We start from the raw sequence: 19,552 nt of genomic DNA on the forward strand, positions 1-19,552 counted from the left end.
TATTGTGGTGTTAAACATCAAATGTATACAGAAATATGTATTTATGAATAAATAGAACATTTTCTTCTATGTGAAGAACATTGGAATGTGAAATACGAATATTTTCATGCCGGGTTAGCTCACTTGAGAAAATGCGATTGGGTTAGCACGCAATGTTTTTTCCCTTTCAACCTGTAATATAAGGGTTACCCGATGCATACAAACAGCTTACTTCTAGCAGAGTTACCTCTCGAACAGGAGCGTTTAATACTGCTCCACTTGTAATCTGGCCCATAGTTTCCAAATGGTTTTATTTATATATAGTATGGAGCCCTTGAAATCATGCACATTCCTTTTTGCTTTATTATGCAGATGATTTGCTTAAAGTGATGTTAAACAGTCTGTTTCATTGTTTTAATAAAAAAAAAAAAACACTAAGCAGTTTTTTGTACTTAATATAAATCACTGCAATATGTATTATTCATATATTAAAATGGATTGTAGCTTTTATTTATTTTTAACACTACATTTGTGCTTCCTGTCACAGCCCTACAAGGAGGAGGACTTTGCAGGAAGTTTTATCTTAGCCTGATGTCATCAAACGTCTAGGCTAGTGAATAGACCAGATAACAGGGAGTCAGATTTGCTCATAAAAATGTAGGTTTTGAAAATCATCTGCTCATCTCACACTGGGGACTACACTGAGAATTTCTAAGTAAATTATTTGCTGATTTTTTACACAATCTGTTTCTTTTTATATTCACTTTGATTTAACATATTTGTTTTTACCAAATGAGCACTGTTTAATATCCCTTTAAAGTGAAAGTAAACTATACTGAACCTCTAAGTTGCAACTGAAAGTACAAATCAATTAAGGTGGAGTTTAATTCATGAATTTCTTTCTTTTGTTATAATAAAACTATAATTTTGCCTTTAGATCAGCTAATCTAAACCGCCGTCACTCTGCCTGGTTCTAAAAAAAAATATTTTTACATGACGAAGATCATCTTCTACATTCTGATAGGTCCCCCAGTGGCATCTAAATTCTAACTTTATGCCCCTAAATTAAAGTACGCATGCGTGTCTCATTGAATTGAATGACAACAAACAAGCGCGTTCATGAGACACGCATGCGCATTGCAGGTGGGACCGCTCTTACTATTGAAAACGGAAAATCCGTAAATGAGCGGGTGGGTGGAGCAACATAAATATCGGTATATTCATACAATACTAAATAAAAAATAAATAAAAAGGTATTTCTTTAAAAAAAAGGTAGTGATTACATAGAGGTTTAGGAGATGAATAGATGTTAATAAAGTTTGGTTGGAAAACTTACTTTCACTTTAACGCTGTGCATGATTCCTTAAATAGGGTCACAAAAATCACTAAGCTGGCACTCTGGGGCCCCGTAGCGTGGAAGTATTTTATACAATATTTTATAAAGTATTCCTTAACTTTATATGAGGTCTGTTACTGGGCTGCATCTACTACAAGGGGAAATGATTGTCTTTACAGTTCATTTCCAGGGAGAGGTACTGAAGGAAAGAATGAATTGCTGTCATTTTATAGTAAAAGTTACCAATCCCTTCATATCTTGTTATTTATCTGATAAACATAGAAATGAACCAATCAGCCTTTGTTATAAATGACTTCACTGTTCCCTACTGTTTTATTGATTCTGCTGATGTCATTGAGCAGAAAGGAAATAGAGTTGCACAAATGTGACAATCATTAATTGGATCCACAGATTATTTTATTAAGGGACAAAAGACAATAGATATTATATGTTTACCTCTCACTCCTTGGGACATTACTTGTTTTAACCCTTTGGATGGCCAGACCCATGTGTGAAGGTAAAAAATGATCTAACCTACTTTGTTTCCCAGTTTCTCATGTGTATCTCTCTCTACTGTACATTATTGAATTTATCTGCAGTATTTAATCTAGTTAAGGAGACAGAAAAGTAAATAAAATGTATTGTATTGTAATGTAACACAGCATGCTATTGGCACTTGCATATACAGTTACTATGGGTTTAATTCCTGCAAAGAGGTTAAACATATAGGTAAAGTCAGCTCTTGAGCAGCTATGCACTACTAGGAGCTAGCTGAACAATCTAGTGAGCCAATGACAAGAGGCATATGTGTGTAGCCACCAATCACCAGCAAGCTCCCAGTAGTTCATTATTGCTCCTAAGCCTACATCAGATTTCAAGAATAACATTGTTATTGCATCTTAAGGAAGAATATAACAATTATAAATTATAAGTTTGTTTAGTGGTGATCTTCAATATCATTTCTCAAAAATTCCCCCTTGTAGTCTACAATCTGCAGTTTTTAGCCTCTTTATAACGGACATACAAGTGAAAAAAAGCCTTTTTATTGCTGCAATATAAATGTGTGTTTAACCCCCTACAAAGGAGTTAACACATAGTTAAAGTAAATTCTAGTAGTGCACTACTAGGACCTAAAGGAACACATTTAGTGAGCCGGTGACAAGAGACAAATGGGAATAGTCACCAATAACCCTTTAATTTTAGAGAAGAACAGACAGATAAATAGATAGATAGATAGATCTAGATACATTGATAGATGATAGAGAGAGAGAGATAGATCGATCTAGATACATTGATAGATGATAGATAGATATACAGCAATAGAAGATAGATAGATAGATAGATAGATATAGATAGATAGATAGATAGATAGATGATAGATACATCAATAGATGATAGATAGATAAATGATAGATAGATAGATAGATAGATAGATAGATAGATAAATCATAGATATATTGATAGATAGATATATTATAGATAGATAGATACAGCAATAGATGATTGATAGATAGATAGATAGATAGATAGAATAGATATATAGATGATACATCAATAGCTGATGATAGATAGATAGATAGATAGATAGATAGATAGATAGATAGATAGATAGATAGATAGATAGATAGATAGATAGATAGAATAGATATATAGATGATACATCAATAGCTGATGATAGATAGATAGATAGATAGATAGATACATACAGCGATAGATAAGTGATAGATGATAGATTATTATTATTATCGGTTATTTGTAGAGCGCCAACAGATTCTGCAGCGCTGATAGAGATAGATAGATAGATAGATAGATAGATAGATTGTAGATAGAGAGATAGATAGAAACATCAATAGTTGATAGATAAATTGATAGATAGATAGATAGATAGATAGATACTAAGAAAGAAAGAAAGAAAGAAAGAAAGAAAGAAAGAAAGAAAGAAAGAAAGAAAGAAAGAAAGAAAGAACACTAATCCCTAAATCAAGCCTTATGTTGATTTTGATTTTTAAACTCTCCTCCCCAAACTCATCACCTCTTTTTTCTGTAGCGATGAACAGGTAATAAAATGGTGTGGAATTTCCAACTCATTATTCTTTAAGTTTTTTTGTTTCCTTTTGTTTAATGTTTTTGTGTTTGTTAGCTGGAAATGATGTGAAGTTCCCAAATATACAGTCATCTTTTACAAAGAAGCAATTTGCATATTGTATGTGTTTAAGTTCATCCAGGTGAGGGTGTATGACTGCTCACACAGGTATGAATGCACTCAGATGTTTTATAAAACCTGTCACATACACTGTCATCATGCGTGCTTTACCACTGACAGCCGGCAGCAATTCCAGCCTAAGGCTTGTTTTTTTTATTCTATCCAGTCACCTGAGCCAAATAACTGAATATCTTTTGCAATCCCTCCACATGTTGTGCCATCCAGTCCTGCAAAGGTTAAGCCTAGGAATCTGTGTACACCTTAGAGAGAGGTGTGACCTGTGTACTGGGGGAGGAGAGGAAACCTATACCTGTGTCAATAACTAACTGGAAGTCCATGGTGCACAGCACCACCCAAGCAGAGAAATACCCAGACCTCAGAAAGATTTACAGAGAACATCCCAATCAAGGTATTGATACGAGCTCTGTTGATTATGGGAGACTTTTTAATATTGATTGTGATTCTATGAGAGGTCAGTGTGTTATAAAGATGAGGTTAAACTCACTGCTTTACATACACTTTATGGTTGCTAAGATTGTGTGATTAGCTGCTGTTATACCATTTTGTGATTTGCTCACATTTATTAGTTATTATAATTTTAGGTTTTTTTTTAGTTTTTCTTTTGTACTGGTAATATAGTGTGTATGTTCTTGTTTTTTGTTTTTGTGTTTTTGTTTTCTTCATTTTATTAACCCCGTGGCTCCCAGAAACAGATGAAACACTTTGTAATTCAATTGAAAATCTAAAATCCGTCCTTGGGATCAGTATTTTGTATATAATTTCCTCTGTTTATAACATTACTTATATTGTTGTAAATTATAGGTTGTGCTGTAGTTTTTATAATCTACAATAACTTATTAAATGGAAGCTATAACCATGTTAATTATACATTGGAGTTTAGTTTGAGATTTTAATTAAGCATGTCTAATGAAGACAATAATAATTTCTTATATAGACAAATATAATTTTTATATTTATACATAAAATGTGCTTTATTTTTTGTTTATATGGCCGTAATAAATCAAATATCCTAGTTATGGTTTTATTGGCTGCATTTTTTATTTTCAATCGATGCTATATATTATCTATAGATTTAATAGATTTAAAAATTTTTTTTTTAATGATTTTTAATGTCCGTTTAACTATAAAAAAATAACATGGAAAGTGAGAGTAGTTATTTATTTTTGTTTTTTGTTTACAAGATTTTAATCAATTTGGCTACATTCTCTAAAATATTTTCCACCCCTGTCCTAGAGGCAGTAAGGATGGCCTAGATCCTTATATTTTTACTTGTGGATCCTAATATTTTTGGTTGTATTTATGAATGTCCAAAAATGTTTCCATAGTGTGTTAATGCCACAATAATAGTATTGTTACTTAAAGGGACATGAAACCCAAATGTTTTCTTTCATAATTTACACAGAGCATACCATTTTAAACAACTTTCCATTTTACTTCTATCATTTAATTTGTTTATTTCTGTTGTTATCCTTTGCTGAAAGGTTTATCTAGGTAAGCTCTGGAGCAACTGAAAACCTAGGTTCTAGCTGTTGATGGGTGGCTGCATATATGTACTGATTGTCATTGGCTCGCCCATTTGTTTAGTTAGAAACCATTAGTGCATTGCTGCTCCTTCAACAAATAATACCAAGAGAATGAAACAAATTAGATAATAGAAATAAATTAGAAAATTGTTTAATATTGTATTCTCTATCTGAATCATGAAAGAAAAAATGTGGGTTTCTTGTCCCTTTAATAATAATAATAATAATAATAATAATAAAAGAAGAAGAATGCATTTGTTTATCTTATGGATGAATTAAAGCTGTATGTGCCGGCTAGAGAGGTTTTCTGCTTTGTAATTGCTGATAAAAACCTTTCCTTTTCTGTTCAAGACAATGAGGACCATTGCATGTGGGGTCAGAGGCACAATATGATTGTCACGATTTTGTGTTATTACATTACAGTTAGCGTTATACATCACACAATTTAAAATGTTATTTTGCCTGCATTTCCATTCATTTTGCTCTCATTTTGTTTTTACCTATTCCACCGTCCTTGTCACAAAAAGGAAGACAGCATAAACATACAGAAAGCTTTTTAAAGGACCAGTAAATACAGTCAATTTGCATAATTAACAAGCGCATGATAAAAATACAATGCAAAAGCACTGAACCTGAACTTTAAATGAGTAGTAGATTTATGTATTTATTTTTAATTTCAGTTATATCTATTTCCACTCCCCCTGTATAATGTGACAGCCGTCAGCCAATAAGAAATGCATATACATATTCTGTGAATTCTTGCACATGCTCAGTATGAGCTGGTGACTCAAAAAGTGTAAATATAAAAAGACTACACACATTTTGTTAATGGAAGTAAATTGGAAAGCAGTTTAAAATTGCCTGCTCTATCTGAGTCATTAAAGTTTAATTTTGAGTGTCGCTTTAAGGGGTATATTCTGGTCTTGTGAGTTAACTAAATCATGTAGGGTAACAAAATGATAGTAACAAATTAAATTTGTAGATTGTTGAAATTCAGTGCATAATTGATGTTGTGACCAGTTTTCCCTCTAAGGCCAGATTTTGTGAGCGGCCCAGCAGTGAAACAGGTAATACGGTTACTATACCTTGTTGTCTGCATTGTGTAGTGTTTGCTAACTACAGGGTGTGGTTCACTAATTAACTGTTTCACTGCTGGTCTGCTCACAAAATCTGGCCTTAGAGGGAGAACTTGTTACCAGGGATTTTCAGGAGATAGAACTGATTACCTAAAATATATTTTACTCCATATTTTGTGGTGCTTCACCTAATATAACGTTTTGTATATACAATTCCTTGCAAATTCCTATAATATTTGTGTAGTGCTTTTACAATTCTTTGTTTGTGCAAATTCTTTGCAAAGCTGGAGATTTAAACATATTACCCATCAGAATCCAAAAATGCTTTTTTTTCGGTTTCTACCCAAGTATACTTGTTTTTAATGGAATGATACTGAAGTTTAATAGATGGCAAAATATTGTGTAATGTTTTCTAGGAAGAAGGAAGTCAGGGTGCAAATGTTTAGCTGGTGCTGGATATTTTAGCAATGTGCCACTGACCAGCAAGGGCACTAGAATACTGGCATTTTGAAACAGTGACTGTATATCTAAAAACATATTTGAATGCCCCTTTTTAAAGGATCCTTGAAAAAGCTGACATTATACCAGTGAAACGTACGTTGGATGTTATAGGACTGAAATGGACTTGTGTTTTGCACTGAAAGGTTCTCTAAGCATACTATGTAGTGTTGTTATATGACAATGAGTAATACAGTGCCTACACATGTATTTTCACAGACTCCCCAAAAACGTTCCCTAAAAAACTTAAAACAAATAGCAATAGTACAAGGTAAGGGAACGCCAAAAGAGGCTAAAGTTAAACAATTAGTACATATATTTAAAAGGTAACATTTATTCTCTACAATACATAACAGTAGGGTACCCTATCAAAATAATTCCTAAAACAAATTATGATACATATGGAAACAATAGTAAAAGTCCTAAGATAAACGCAAATGTTCCAATTTTATAAAATGTCCTGTAAAAGAAAATGGCAATTACGCCAATATTCCAGCCTTCTGTGAAATGTGTCCTTCGTCGTGATGGGATCCTTTAAAAAAAAGTTCCAAAGTGTGTATCCCAAATGTGTCTTTCCATTTTTTTAATAATTTGGGATACACACTTTTGGACTTATTTTATAGAATTCCATGACGACGAAGGACACATTTCACAGAGGGCTGGAATATTGGTGAAGTTGCAATTTTCTTTTACAGGACATATATAAGATTGGAACACTCTCCTTTATCTTAGGACTTTCACTATTGTTGTTTCCATATGTATCATAATTTGTTTTAGGAATTGTTTTAATAGGGTACCCTACTGTTATGTATTGTAGATAATAAATGTACTAATTGTTTCACCTTAGTCTCTTTTGGCATTCCCTTACTTTGTACGATATGTATTGTTGTTTAGCAGGCTTGCTGTTACCCTGGCTGGCGACTCAAGATTGGTTACTTGCATGCTGTGTAGCTACCATGTGTATACGGTTTGTACCAGGGTCCTGTGTTTTTTAGAACTGATGTTGTATTTATACCCTAACTTTTGGGCCCTGAGTTTCCTGGGGAGCCATGAGGCTTTAAACCAGTCTGCTCAACAACTAAGAGTAATTAGTGATAGCTCAGAAAAGTATTAATCCATTGTGGTCTGGCCATATTGTCCCTTCAGTCTTCACTAATATATATTCTTCTCTACTGTGAGTTGGATGAAGATCCCCACTACAACCAAGCGGCTTTGGGACATTATCCCTGTCATTCTCATTAAGATACCATTTGCATACTGGACTTTCTTACATATCCTTAATCATTTGGTATAAGACTGGTTCTACTACCCCCTTATACAATTATAATTAGGAAGAAAGCCCCCAAATGCATTATAGCTCTTTTGTGATATTTTGCAATAAAAAAATAAACCTTTAGTCCATTATTATTATTATTATTATTATTATTATTATTATTATTATTAAAAAAAGTCTACAAAATGATTATAATTGCAAAGGAAAAATAAAACAAACAAAATAAGAGATTTACAATCGAAAACAAGGTGGCTTTTACCCACCAAAAGTGGCACTTCCATCACTCGTATTTGTAGTTTCCATCGCTTGTATTTTGATTGGTTCCCGGTTGAAAGATACAGGAACCAATCAAAATACAAGCGTCGGAAACAACTTAATTCCAATAGGCAGCTTGATTACTTACATTTTAGGCTTAACATAGGCCTGTATACATGCCGAAACATGTAAGCTTAGGAGCTGGCCTATTTTTGATTCAGCACCTGGGTAGCTCTTGTTGAATGGTGCCTAAATGTAGCCACCAGTCAGCAAGCGCTACCCAAGTGCTGAACCTAAAATGGGCTGGCTCCTAATCTTACATTCTTGCTTTTTCAAATAAAGATACCAATGTAAAAAAGTGTCTCCTTGCAAATTCATTGTAACTGACTACACCTTTGAGATCTGGGGGAGCTAATGCTATAGTAATAATTTGGGATGTATAGCATTATGCAAAACTGCCAGATATGCTCATATAGATGCATTACATTGTATTTAGCAGAACTCTATAGTCTACTTTATTTCTTCCCTTCAGTGCCAACCACCCGTATCCTTGTATGCAAAGAATGTGGTGACAGTGGTCAGATGAGGCTAAATGTTTATTTTGTTTTAATAAGGCAGTGATAGGATCTCGCTTCAGACAACATTCTCAAATTTGTAATGAATAAAGAAATGGATTAAATTGCATTAACTTGCTGAGCACAGAATCTCAAGGGGATTTCAGTCCCTATTTGCTGGGTGCTCTGACAGTGGTGCAGGGAGATTCTACTGCTGATATAAATAGGTACAAGCATGGGTAGTCTCAGACCAATGATGGGCAACTAGTATCATTTAAAAAGCCACAAATGTGGTCTCTGAGTTATCAAAAAGTTTATATTCTATTTTTAAACCCTTATATGACCCACAACAAATTTAAATCCACTGTCTAGGAGAAAGTTTATTAATCAGTCAAATCAGTCAATATGTTGTACAGGTGCGTGGGGATAAAAGATGATATATAGACAACAAAGGAAACCTCTGAGAAACCTGTGCAGCTTTAAAGCTGATATATATATATATATATATATATATATATATATATATATATATATATATATATATTCTAACAGTAACTGTAAAGGTCACAATTTCACAATGGATTTATAGGAAAAGAGGACAAAATAAATATTGAAACTATATTGCAAAGTTTTTTTATATATGATGTATCATTTTATATTACCATCTCAAAGTGTTTAATGTCCTTTTAATTTGTGTTTGTATTTTATTTACTATATGGCATCATGCACGTATGTGTTTTTTTTTTGGACAAATAAATTATAATATTTTATATACTCAAGTTTCCTGTTTGATGTAGGCAAAAAGAGGACAATTTATGATGGATACACAGACACATGCACAAGTGCACAAACACACACCGACATGCATTCACAGACAGACATGCGCATACAGACACATGAATATATACATGCAAACACACACATGCACAAACACAGACACAAACACACTCAAACAACACTCACAACATGCACACACACAGTCGAAGACACGTGCATACAGACACATGCATACATACACGCAAACACACATGCACACACACAAACTCTCACAAACAGACACGCACACATGCACACACACCGACACGCATGCACACACTCACAGACATGCACACATACATGAAAAACACACACGCACACGCACAAACCCACACAAACAAACATGCACACGGACATACACATGCATATTCCATGCACACACATGCAAATACACACACACATGCATTGTCCATACACACACATGCAAATACACACACACAAGTACACAGACACATGCACACTCACATTCATGTACACACACAGACAACCTTACCCTTCATGGTTACTGTCATTTACCAGAAAAACCTGATTGACTTTTGTACAACAGACTCTGCAATAAAACGACAAGCTCAATTAACTTGCAGTGGTCAGAAGAAATTTGAGATCAGATCACAATGTTCTCAGTTAGGGTCAAGTTATGTTACTGGAATACTAGGGGAAACAACAATATAATAAACTTAAATGTATTGTAAAGAGTAAATATTAAACTTTAAGTATTCAGATAGACATGCAATTTTGAACAAATTTCCAATTTCCTGTTATAAAATTTACTTTTTTCTCTTGGTATAGTTAGTTAAAAAGAATACCTAGGTAGGCTAAGGATAAGCAATGCACTACTGGGAGCTAGCTGATTAGTGGCTGCACATATATGCCTCTTGTCATTAGCTCACTCAATGTGTTCAGCTAGCTCCCAGTAGTACATTGCTGCTTCTTCAACAAAGGATACCAAGAGGATGAAGCACATTTGATAATAGAAGTAAATTGGAAACTTGTATAAAATTGTGCACTCTCTCTGAATTATGAACTAAAATGTTTGTTTTTCATGTTGCTTAACTTACAAGAATGAATTATAGCCATACAGATGTTATGTGGTTTGGCTGCTCCATCCACCAAATGCAAAACACATCTCACAGCTGTCCTGATATCTGATTGGCTGTACAAAATATGATGGGTTATGAGAGATGGTGGAGCTTTAAACTGTGGAGCAAAATAATTTAAAAATATATATATACCTTATGAGAGGAGGAAATTGGGATATGAATGTTTTGGCACATTTGTTAAATTTGTTAAAGAATATTAGACACAGGGGAAATGTATTAAGCTGCATTCACAGCAGCTTTTGAGGCTTTGTGGTGCTGTAGCACAATTTTAAAAATCAGAAACTGCTTCTTTAGCCTCTTTGTCACCTCAGAGATTGGGAGATAAATCACCCTGACACGCCTGTGTATTGTATCATAGTTTTACTTGCATCCATTGTACCCATGGACAGTGCTGAAGAATATGTTGCTGTATTATAATAATAATAATAAATATACTTATATGCTGCAAACTCTTGCACATACTCAGTAGGGCTGGCTGGTGCCTCAGAAAGAATGCATATAAAAAGATGCACATTTTGAAATTGAATTATTTATGTTTTATATACATCCTCTATCTGAATCATAAAAATATAATTTTGACTTTAATGTCCTTTTAAACACGCACAAACACACACAAACAGACACGCACACGGACATACACATGCATAGTCCATACACACACATGCATTGTCCATGCACACACATGCAAATACACACACACAAGTACACAGACACATGCACACTCACATACATGTACACACACAGACAACACATACATGTACACACACAGACAAGGACATTAAAGTCAAAATATAATTTTGATTTTAATGTCCTTTTAAACAAAAGATAAATATATGAACTAAAACTTGTCTTTTTTTTTACCAATTCTGGTTGGTCTATTTTCTTGATAAATTCCATTAAACATTACATTTTGTCTCAGTCATATCGTTTTTACTATATCAGGAAATATCTTCTGAGAGCTCAGAGTAAACATATAACTTGTGTGGGTAAATCACAAACAAAAAAAAAGAAGTGCATGATTTTAACTGCAAATGTCCAACGACCTATACCTGGTTTATCACAGGATTTAACAAAGTTCAGTAGCAACTGTGCCAATATTTGATTTTACTTATGCGTTTATTTATTTTTCCTTGACATAATTAAGCTACAAGAAGCATAGTCAGACTAATACTAACTGCCAGATAATTTCAAAATAATATAATTCCTAGGAGACAATGAGCACCTTTATAGCAGACATGTCTTTAAAATAAGCTCACTATCCAGGTCTCCATGCAACCTTCACCTAGGCAACCATGAAAGTGGTATCCTAATTAATAGCTAATTATAGGAATTTACAAAGCATCATCTGTGATCCTCGTTGAACACAATGGTTTGCCCTTGGATATAACTTTAGAAAATAATAACAGAATATTAGTATATAATACATTGAATGCAACTGACTGTAGTTCACTATGGCACTTTTTAATGTGATTTTGTTTTTTAGAATAAAGTATTGTCCACTTCATTCATTCATGTTTATTCACCTGTAAACTGTGTAATGGATTTGCATTACAAATAAATTTGCTTAAGTGACATTGTTTCCAGACAAGTGAGCACTGAAGTGTCTTTATATTTTGTTTGGTTTAAATTACTGGTACATTAAATAAGGTTTATAGCCTGCGTCATGTTGAAGATAGTGACAAGGCACAATTCTACTTATTAACCCTTTAGCTTAGCTGCAAGATCACGTCTAACCACATCTACAGGATGTTTATTTAAAACGAGACGGTCACAACACAAAGGAATATTATGAAATGGAAACTCTTTTCTACTCACATATCACTAATTAACCTTATCTTATACAGCTATTAGCTATATGATTATAATTATGTTGTATAAAACCAGGGTTACTCATTAACTTAAAGCTACAAAATCATAATGGTAGCACTGGTTGGTTATTGTCAGTATTCTGTAAGTTCCAGTTGAGTCATAATGCTGTGTTTATTGTTTTTGTTATTTATTTATTATGTTCTTTTACATGTTGAAGTGACTATGAATCAAAGTTTAAGTGCAATTGTGTACCTGTACTTTGTAACTGAACACAACTTTATAACTGAACAGAGATTTGCAAAGATTGATTGATTGGTAATGATTCTTCAAATCAAATTCACTGTATGACACCTCAGCTTGGTGGGCTGTTTTGGTGCAGGCAAACTCATGGGATAGTGCAGTGATGTGCGGTGACTTCAGAGGCTGGTGAGGCAGTGTCTAGGAATCGGATACGCCTTCATTCTTTAGATGTCCTTTGTTGAAGAAATAGCAATGGCACATGGGCGAGCCAATATCTATATGCAGCCACCATTCAGTATCTACTGAGCATATTTAGATATGATTTTTAACAAAGGATATCTGATTTTCTTCATTCTTTTGATATCCTTTGTTGAAAAGCATATCTAAATATGCTTAGAAGCTATTGAGCATATTTAGATATGAATTTCAACAAAGGATATCTGATTTCCTTCATTCTTTTGATATCCTTTGTTGAAAAGCATATCTAAATATGCTCAGTAGCTAATGAGCATATTTAGATACGTTTTTCAACAAAGGATATCAAAAGAATGAAGGAAATCAGATATCCTTTGTTGAAATTCATATCTAAATATGCTCAATAGCTACTGAGCATATTTAGATATGCTTTTCAACAAAGTATATCAAAAGAATGAAGAAAATCAGATATCCTTTGTTGAAATTCATATCTAAATATGCTCAGTAGCTACAGAGCATATTTAGATATGCTTTTAAAAGGATATAAAAGAATGAAGAAAACCAGATATCCTTTGTTGAAAATCATATCTAAATATGCTCAATAGCTACTGAGCATATTTAGATATGCTTTTCAACAAAGGATATCAAAAGAATGAAGGAAATCAGATATCCTTATTCTCATTTTTGAATAAGTAACAGATATTTTCAAAGGGTTAATAACCATTGGGCCACTGATTTCACTATGAATTTATACAGGGTAGATCCCCCTCCATGTCATGCAATTGTTTTTAGCCTGGCCCAATGGTGTTTTTGGCACATAAATTGATGCCAACACTGGCATAGGTGACATAATTCTCATTTTTGAATAAGTAACAGATATTTTCAAAGGGTTAATAACCATTGGGCCACTGATTTCACTATGAATTTATACAGGGTAGATCCCCCTCCATGTCATGCAATTGTTTTTAGCCGGGCCCAATGGTGTTTTTGGCACAGAAATTGATGCCAACACTGGCATAGGTGACATAATTCTCATTTTTGAATAAGTAACAGATATTTTCAAAGGGTTAATAACCATTGGGCCACTGATTTCACTTTGAATATATACAGGGCAGATCCTCTTCCATGCCATGCAATTGTTTTTAGCCTGGCACAATGGTGTTTTGGCACAGAAATTGATGCCAACCCTGGCATAGGTGACATAATTCTCATTTTTGAATAAGTAACAGATATTTTCAAAGGGTTAATAACCATTGGGCCAGGCTAAAAACAATAGCATGGCATGGAGGGGGATCTACCCTGTAGATATTCATAGTGAAATCAGTGGCCCAATGGTTATTAACCCTTTGAAAATATCTGTTACTTATTCAAAATTGAGAATTATGTCACCTATGCCAGGGTTGGCATCAATTTCTGTGCCCAAAACACCATTGGGCCAGGCTAAAAACAATTGCATGGCATGGAGGGGGATCTACCCTGTATATATTAATAGTGAAATCAGTGGCCCAATGGTTATTAACCCTTTGAAAATATATGTTACTTATTCAAAAATGAGACTTAGAGCACCTATGCCAGGGTTGGCATCAATTTATGTATCAAAAACACCATTGGGCCAGGCTAAAAACAATTGCATGGCATGGAGGGGGATCTACCCTGTATATATTCATAGTGAAATCAGTGGCCCAATGGTTATTAACCCTTTGAAAATATATGTTATTTATTCAAAATAGTAATATTTGTAGTGGTGCCAACGTATGCCCTTTTTTAAAGTTTGTATATATGTTATATAAAGAGATTCCACCTCTGTGTAACTACATTTATATGAATCATATTATTATTTTAATAAAACCTATTTTTTTATTTTAAAAAAAATTGAATAAGAAACCAACTTCCATGAATAAGAAACAGAATTTCACGAATAAGAAACAGCTTGAATAAGAAACCAACTTCCTTGTCATGTGACTGAGCCTGCTGGGGCCCTGGGCCATCTTTTCTTTTCTTTTAGGCGGCACTAAGTTGAAGTTAGATAACTTGAGTTGAACTTGTCAATTTGATATACATTTATTACAACGAACTTGACTATTTTGGCAGCGAGGCTGCAAGTTCGTTGTAATAAATGTATAAGTTCAACTTCATCTCACGTTATCTAACTTCAACTTAGCCGCACTGCCGCCTAAAATAAAAGATTGGCCCAGGGCCCCAGCAGGCTCAGGAGTCACTATAAAAGGCTGAGGCCCGCCACCGCCACTGACAGTCTGAGTGACACCTACCTATCAATCTAATCACAATTATTATATCACATCGAACTTAGTGCCGCACTGCCGCCTAAAATAAAAGATTGGCCCAGGGCCCCAGCAGGCTCAGGAGTCACTATAGTCAACCTGAACCCCGCCACCACTGACCTACCTAAAAAGATGCGCCGCCGCCAAATATAGATAACAACAACAAGTTGAAGTAGTCTCCGGTTGCAATCAATGCTGACTGACTGTTAATAACGGTCGTTGTTCAGTACCTCCACGTCTGATTCTAGTCTGCGTTGAGCTGCTCTGAGACACGTGACCGCACGCAGAAGGATCTATTTTATTCCCGCCCGGCACTCAGAGACAGCCAGCCCCAGTCAGATTCAGACGAGTTCTGAATTCTGAATCTGATTGGCTGAGAGTCAGACTAGTAGTGAGAGGCGGCCAGGACGGAGGCTAGCCTTCTGTGGAAGCGTATGGGGCGCATTGGAGAGCACTGCATTAGCACCTTTTCTCCTCTGGTGGCAGTCTCTCAGCGTCCCATACACTTCCACAGTAGTCAATGCATTCATATTGCGCAATGCAAGGACAGCCGGCTGTCCTTGTCTTGCGCAATATGAATGTATTGATGTATAAACAGTGAGTCGGTTTTAATAAAATTTACACAGAATCATGATTTTGGTGGAGGGGTGGGGGGGTAGGGGGGGTCACCTTATTTTATAAAAAAAAAAATATGAAAAAAATAATAATATTTTTTTTATTTTTTTATTTTAAATAAATGCTGCCTGTAATTACATAGATTGGCCAGGGGAGGCGCTGCCTCACCTGCCTCCTGTGACTGCACATCACTGGGATAGTGTACGGTAAAACTGCGTTCCTACTAGTTATACCAGCTGCAGAGTATAAAATATGAGAAATTGATCCTTTTTGCTTATTTTTGTGAATTAGATAGCCAGATTTGCTCTTTGAAACCACAACCCATACAAATAGGCTAAGCATGTAGAGAGATAAGACTTCCTTATCTTATCACTTAAATCCTTCCGTTCCTTATCTCTGTCTATATACAATACTTAGAACAATTACAAATTAATATTTTAGAACATTATCTCTCACACACCCCACTTGGAGAGTAATTTCTTCTCTTGGCTGTGTTTACACAGCTTGTTTATAGGCAATACTTAAGTATTGAAATATTCAGTATAGATAAGGATAAAACAGACACAATCAACTATTTCATATAACAAAATAAAGGTAATGTATATATTTGTAAACAATTCAATACACCCCAGAGGGTAAAATAGAACATTAGAAACACATTAAAGGCAAGACAAATTTTGAGTACCTATAAGAAGACAACTTCTATAGGATGACTGACAAGCCTTGCTCTCATGCAATTGGTTGAGTGAGAGCAGGAGGATGGGGTTGCATGAGAGATCTTAAATTCTGGCAGCCAGTGTGGTTTAGGAGGTCCCCCCAAAGGTGTGCGGACAGGTTCTGTTTGTGATAAATGGGTCCCCAAGGCTTTAAGCAAGATTTCAACCAGCAGGAAATGTATTATTCTGAATAGGTGATACTACTGTATTAATGGTAACTGGATGACAGGACAACTACTGGGAGCTAAATGCTGATTGGTGGCTGCACATATATATCTCTTGCCATTTGCTCACCAGCTAGCTCCTAGTAGTGTAATGCCTGCTCCTTTAAAACAGGATAGCAAAATAGTAAAGTCAATTTGATAATAGAAATAAATTAGAAAGTTGTTTAAAATTGCATTTGACTCATGAAAAGAAAAATTGTTTATTTCATGTCCCATTAAGCACAAAAAAATGCCAATTTCAGGGGTTTTGTGATTATATCCCAGGTTGAAAGTCCTGCACATTGATTTATCCCTTTTAATAGACTGTAGTAATTTGTGATGTGTGCAGCACCAGCACCACAGAGATATGTGTGATTGTCTTTTTAAGGATTTAAACAGGGGCATTATCAGCATTAGGCAAGTGCATTCGGCAGTTTCATTAGCTGCTTACTGAGGAAGAAGATGGCCGCTCACAGCTTTCAGCTGGATTTATTCCACTAAGATCTGGAATTGTACAGATTTTAGTGTGTTGCATTTTCATAAGAAGAACTGTTTTCCCACGAGCATAAACCCAATACGTGCAAAAAGCCGAACTTAGGATATGTGCATTAATGTAATCCCCATATAGCAAAACCTGATTGCATATTCTCAAATGCGCTAACCCGACATGAAAATATGAATATTTCACAATGCACTTCACATCATAGCAGAATATGATCTATTTATTCATGAATACATATTTCTACATATGTCTGATGGTATTTTTGGTACAATCTAGCTATCTCTTTCTCTCTCTCTCTCTCTCTCTCTCTCTCTCTCTCTCTCTCTCTCTCTCTCTCTCTCTCTCTCTCTCTATATATATATATATATACATGATTTTATATAGATATATATATGGGAATATATATTTAGAAATACATAGATCCTATTCTGATATGTGCAGAACATTGGAATGTGAATTATTTACAGTACATATACACTATAACACACACACATATATATATATGTGTGTGTGTATATATATATATATATATATATATATATATATATGTATATAGATAGATATAGATATGCCTGTAAATAGATACATACACTTATAAATACATCTGTACACACACACACACACATATATATCTTATCATATCTTTGAGCCCTTATAACTTTTTTGTGCAATATTCTTTTAAAATAATTTTCATCAGAGGCTGTTATTATGATGTGTTTTATAACACAGTTAACCAGAGCTCTGAGGACGCACTATCCCGATGAGTATTAACTTCAATTTCAGTCAAGCGATCGCATTTACTTTCAACTTGTAATATGAGCAAAGAAACCAGCGTGCGAATTGCTTGTAACTGTTAGCGCTCCACTCATAATCGGACCCTTTATGCGGAATTCGTTTTTAAGTTTAAGGTCCCTTTAACTATGTTTTATGTAAGTCATCGGGAAACTATGCACACCTATATTAAAATAAAGAACAATAAATGTTATATAAATAGAACTGTAGTGGTATAAAACAATATAATAGTATAATAATATAATATAATAGTGTATATACAGCTCAGCTGGCAGCTGCAGGGCACCAGTGCGTACCAGACACACCCTGTAGTTTCACTTATGACTTTCAACCAAATTGTGCTTAATAAATAACAGTCACCGTCATGAGACTATTATTCACTTTTTATTTAAGTAAAAATGTTTCCAGATATGTTACCTGATAACCAAATAGTTTATAAATGCGCAATCTTATCAGCGCAGCCACAAACAAACAGGGGTGTAACATGAGATTCCTTGCAAAAGCCGAAGAGATCGTACGTTGCAGTTGAAAGACTGATACTTATCAGGACATTTTATTTGTTATACAGTGAAACTGCTAAAGGTGGTTCCCACGGTACCAGCTCCAAGATCTGCTGTAAGCGCTAAGTGACGATAAACAATTTGCAGTCATAGACCTGTGTTTTTTTGTGGACTTACCTGCCCTGCAGGTGTTCTGTATATGTCCAGTATCCCATTTATTTTTATAGTGTTTAATAATAAATTGTTAACCTGAAGATCCAGTGGTTGTCCTGGTTGCCTTGTCAGAGAGAGGTGCTTCACACAACGCTTATTTGACTGAGAGCTCAGTTTTAGCTCTCTAACACGTGAGTAAGGTCCTGTCGTATTTTGGAGTTTATCTAGCTCACACAGCACTTTACTACATGTGCTTATTTTATTTCATTTGAGTTTCTTTTTCGACAGCAACGTTCCTCATTATGGGACAGATTAAACGTGGAGCGAGAATTTATTGTGTGCCCGCAAATGGGCAAATACCCAGCCTTTACAAGTAGCAATTAGAGCTCAAAAAATTAACCAGAGATCAGATCTCTGGTTAATTTTCTAAAAGTCCCCCAAATTCGCCCCAAATGTTAACATAGTAATCTTTATTAAAAATAAAAATGGTAGCATCTTTATTTTTTAATAAAGTAACTGCACAAAGCAGTGAGTGGTGTTAGAAAAAAAAAGACAGCACTGAAAAGTGCCTTTATATAGCGTTCTATGTGAAATGCGTTTGCATTGCACCTCACTTGTAATAGCAGTGCACATTTGCGTGCGCTGGTATTACTCAGTTGAGCGCACTTTTGCAGCACAGTGTTAAGTTCAGTACTATTTTTGTCTTTTGATTCTAGTATATATTTTTGTGTACTTATACTGAATGTGATATTTTGTTTGTTTTTAAATATCTACATGCCTTTTGTTGGACTGATTCTTAACCTTTTATCGCCGTTATGCCGTTGTATTCCGTCACTGGGCTTTAAAGCCGTCATGACAGAATAGAACGTCATAGCTAACAGCTGTCCTGAAGCCTACTGTGCTTCTCAGAT

At 34.7% G+C, this 19,552-nt stretch overlaps 1 protein-coding gene across 2 annotated transcripts in view; it reads left to right on the forward strand.

The window, feature by feature from the left end:
- Positions 1 to 3,814: 3,814 nt before the first annotated feature.
- TMPRSS2 (transmembrane serine protease 2) overlaps positions 3,815 to 19,552 on the forward strand; it is a 115,143-nt gene continuing 99,405 nt past the window's right edge. The window contains exon 1 of one of the 2 annotated variants that reach the window (XM_053705906.1): positions 3,815 to 3,927. The gene's annotated coding sequence lies outside the window, so the exon portion shown is untranslated. Of the gene's footprint in view, positions 3,991 to 19,552 lie in introns of both variants that reach the window. The other variant, XM_053705907.1, reaches the window with a different exon arrangement.

Source organism: Bombina bombina, chromosome 3 (assembly GCF_027579735.1).
Source record: "Bombina bombina isolate aBomBom1 chromosome 3, aBomBom1.pri, whole genome shotgun sequence".
Classification (NCBI taxonomy): domain Eukaryota; kingdom Metazoa; phylum Chordata; class Amphibia; order Anura; family Bombinatoridae; genus Bombina; species Bombina bombina.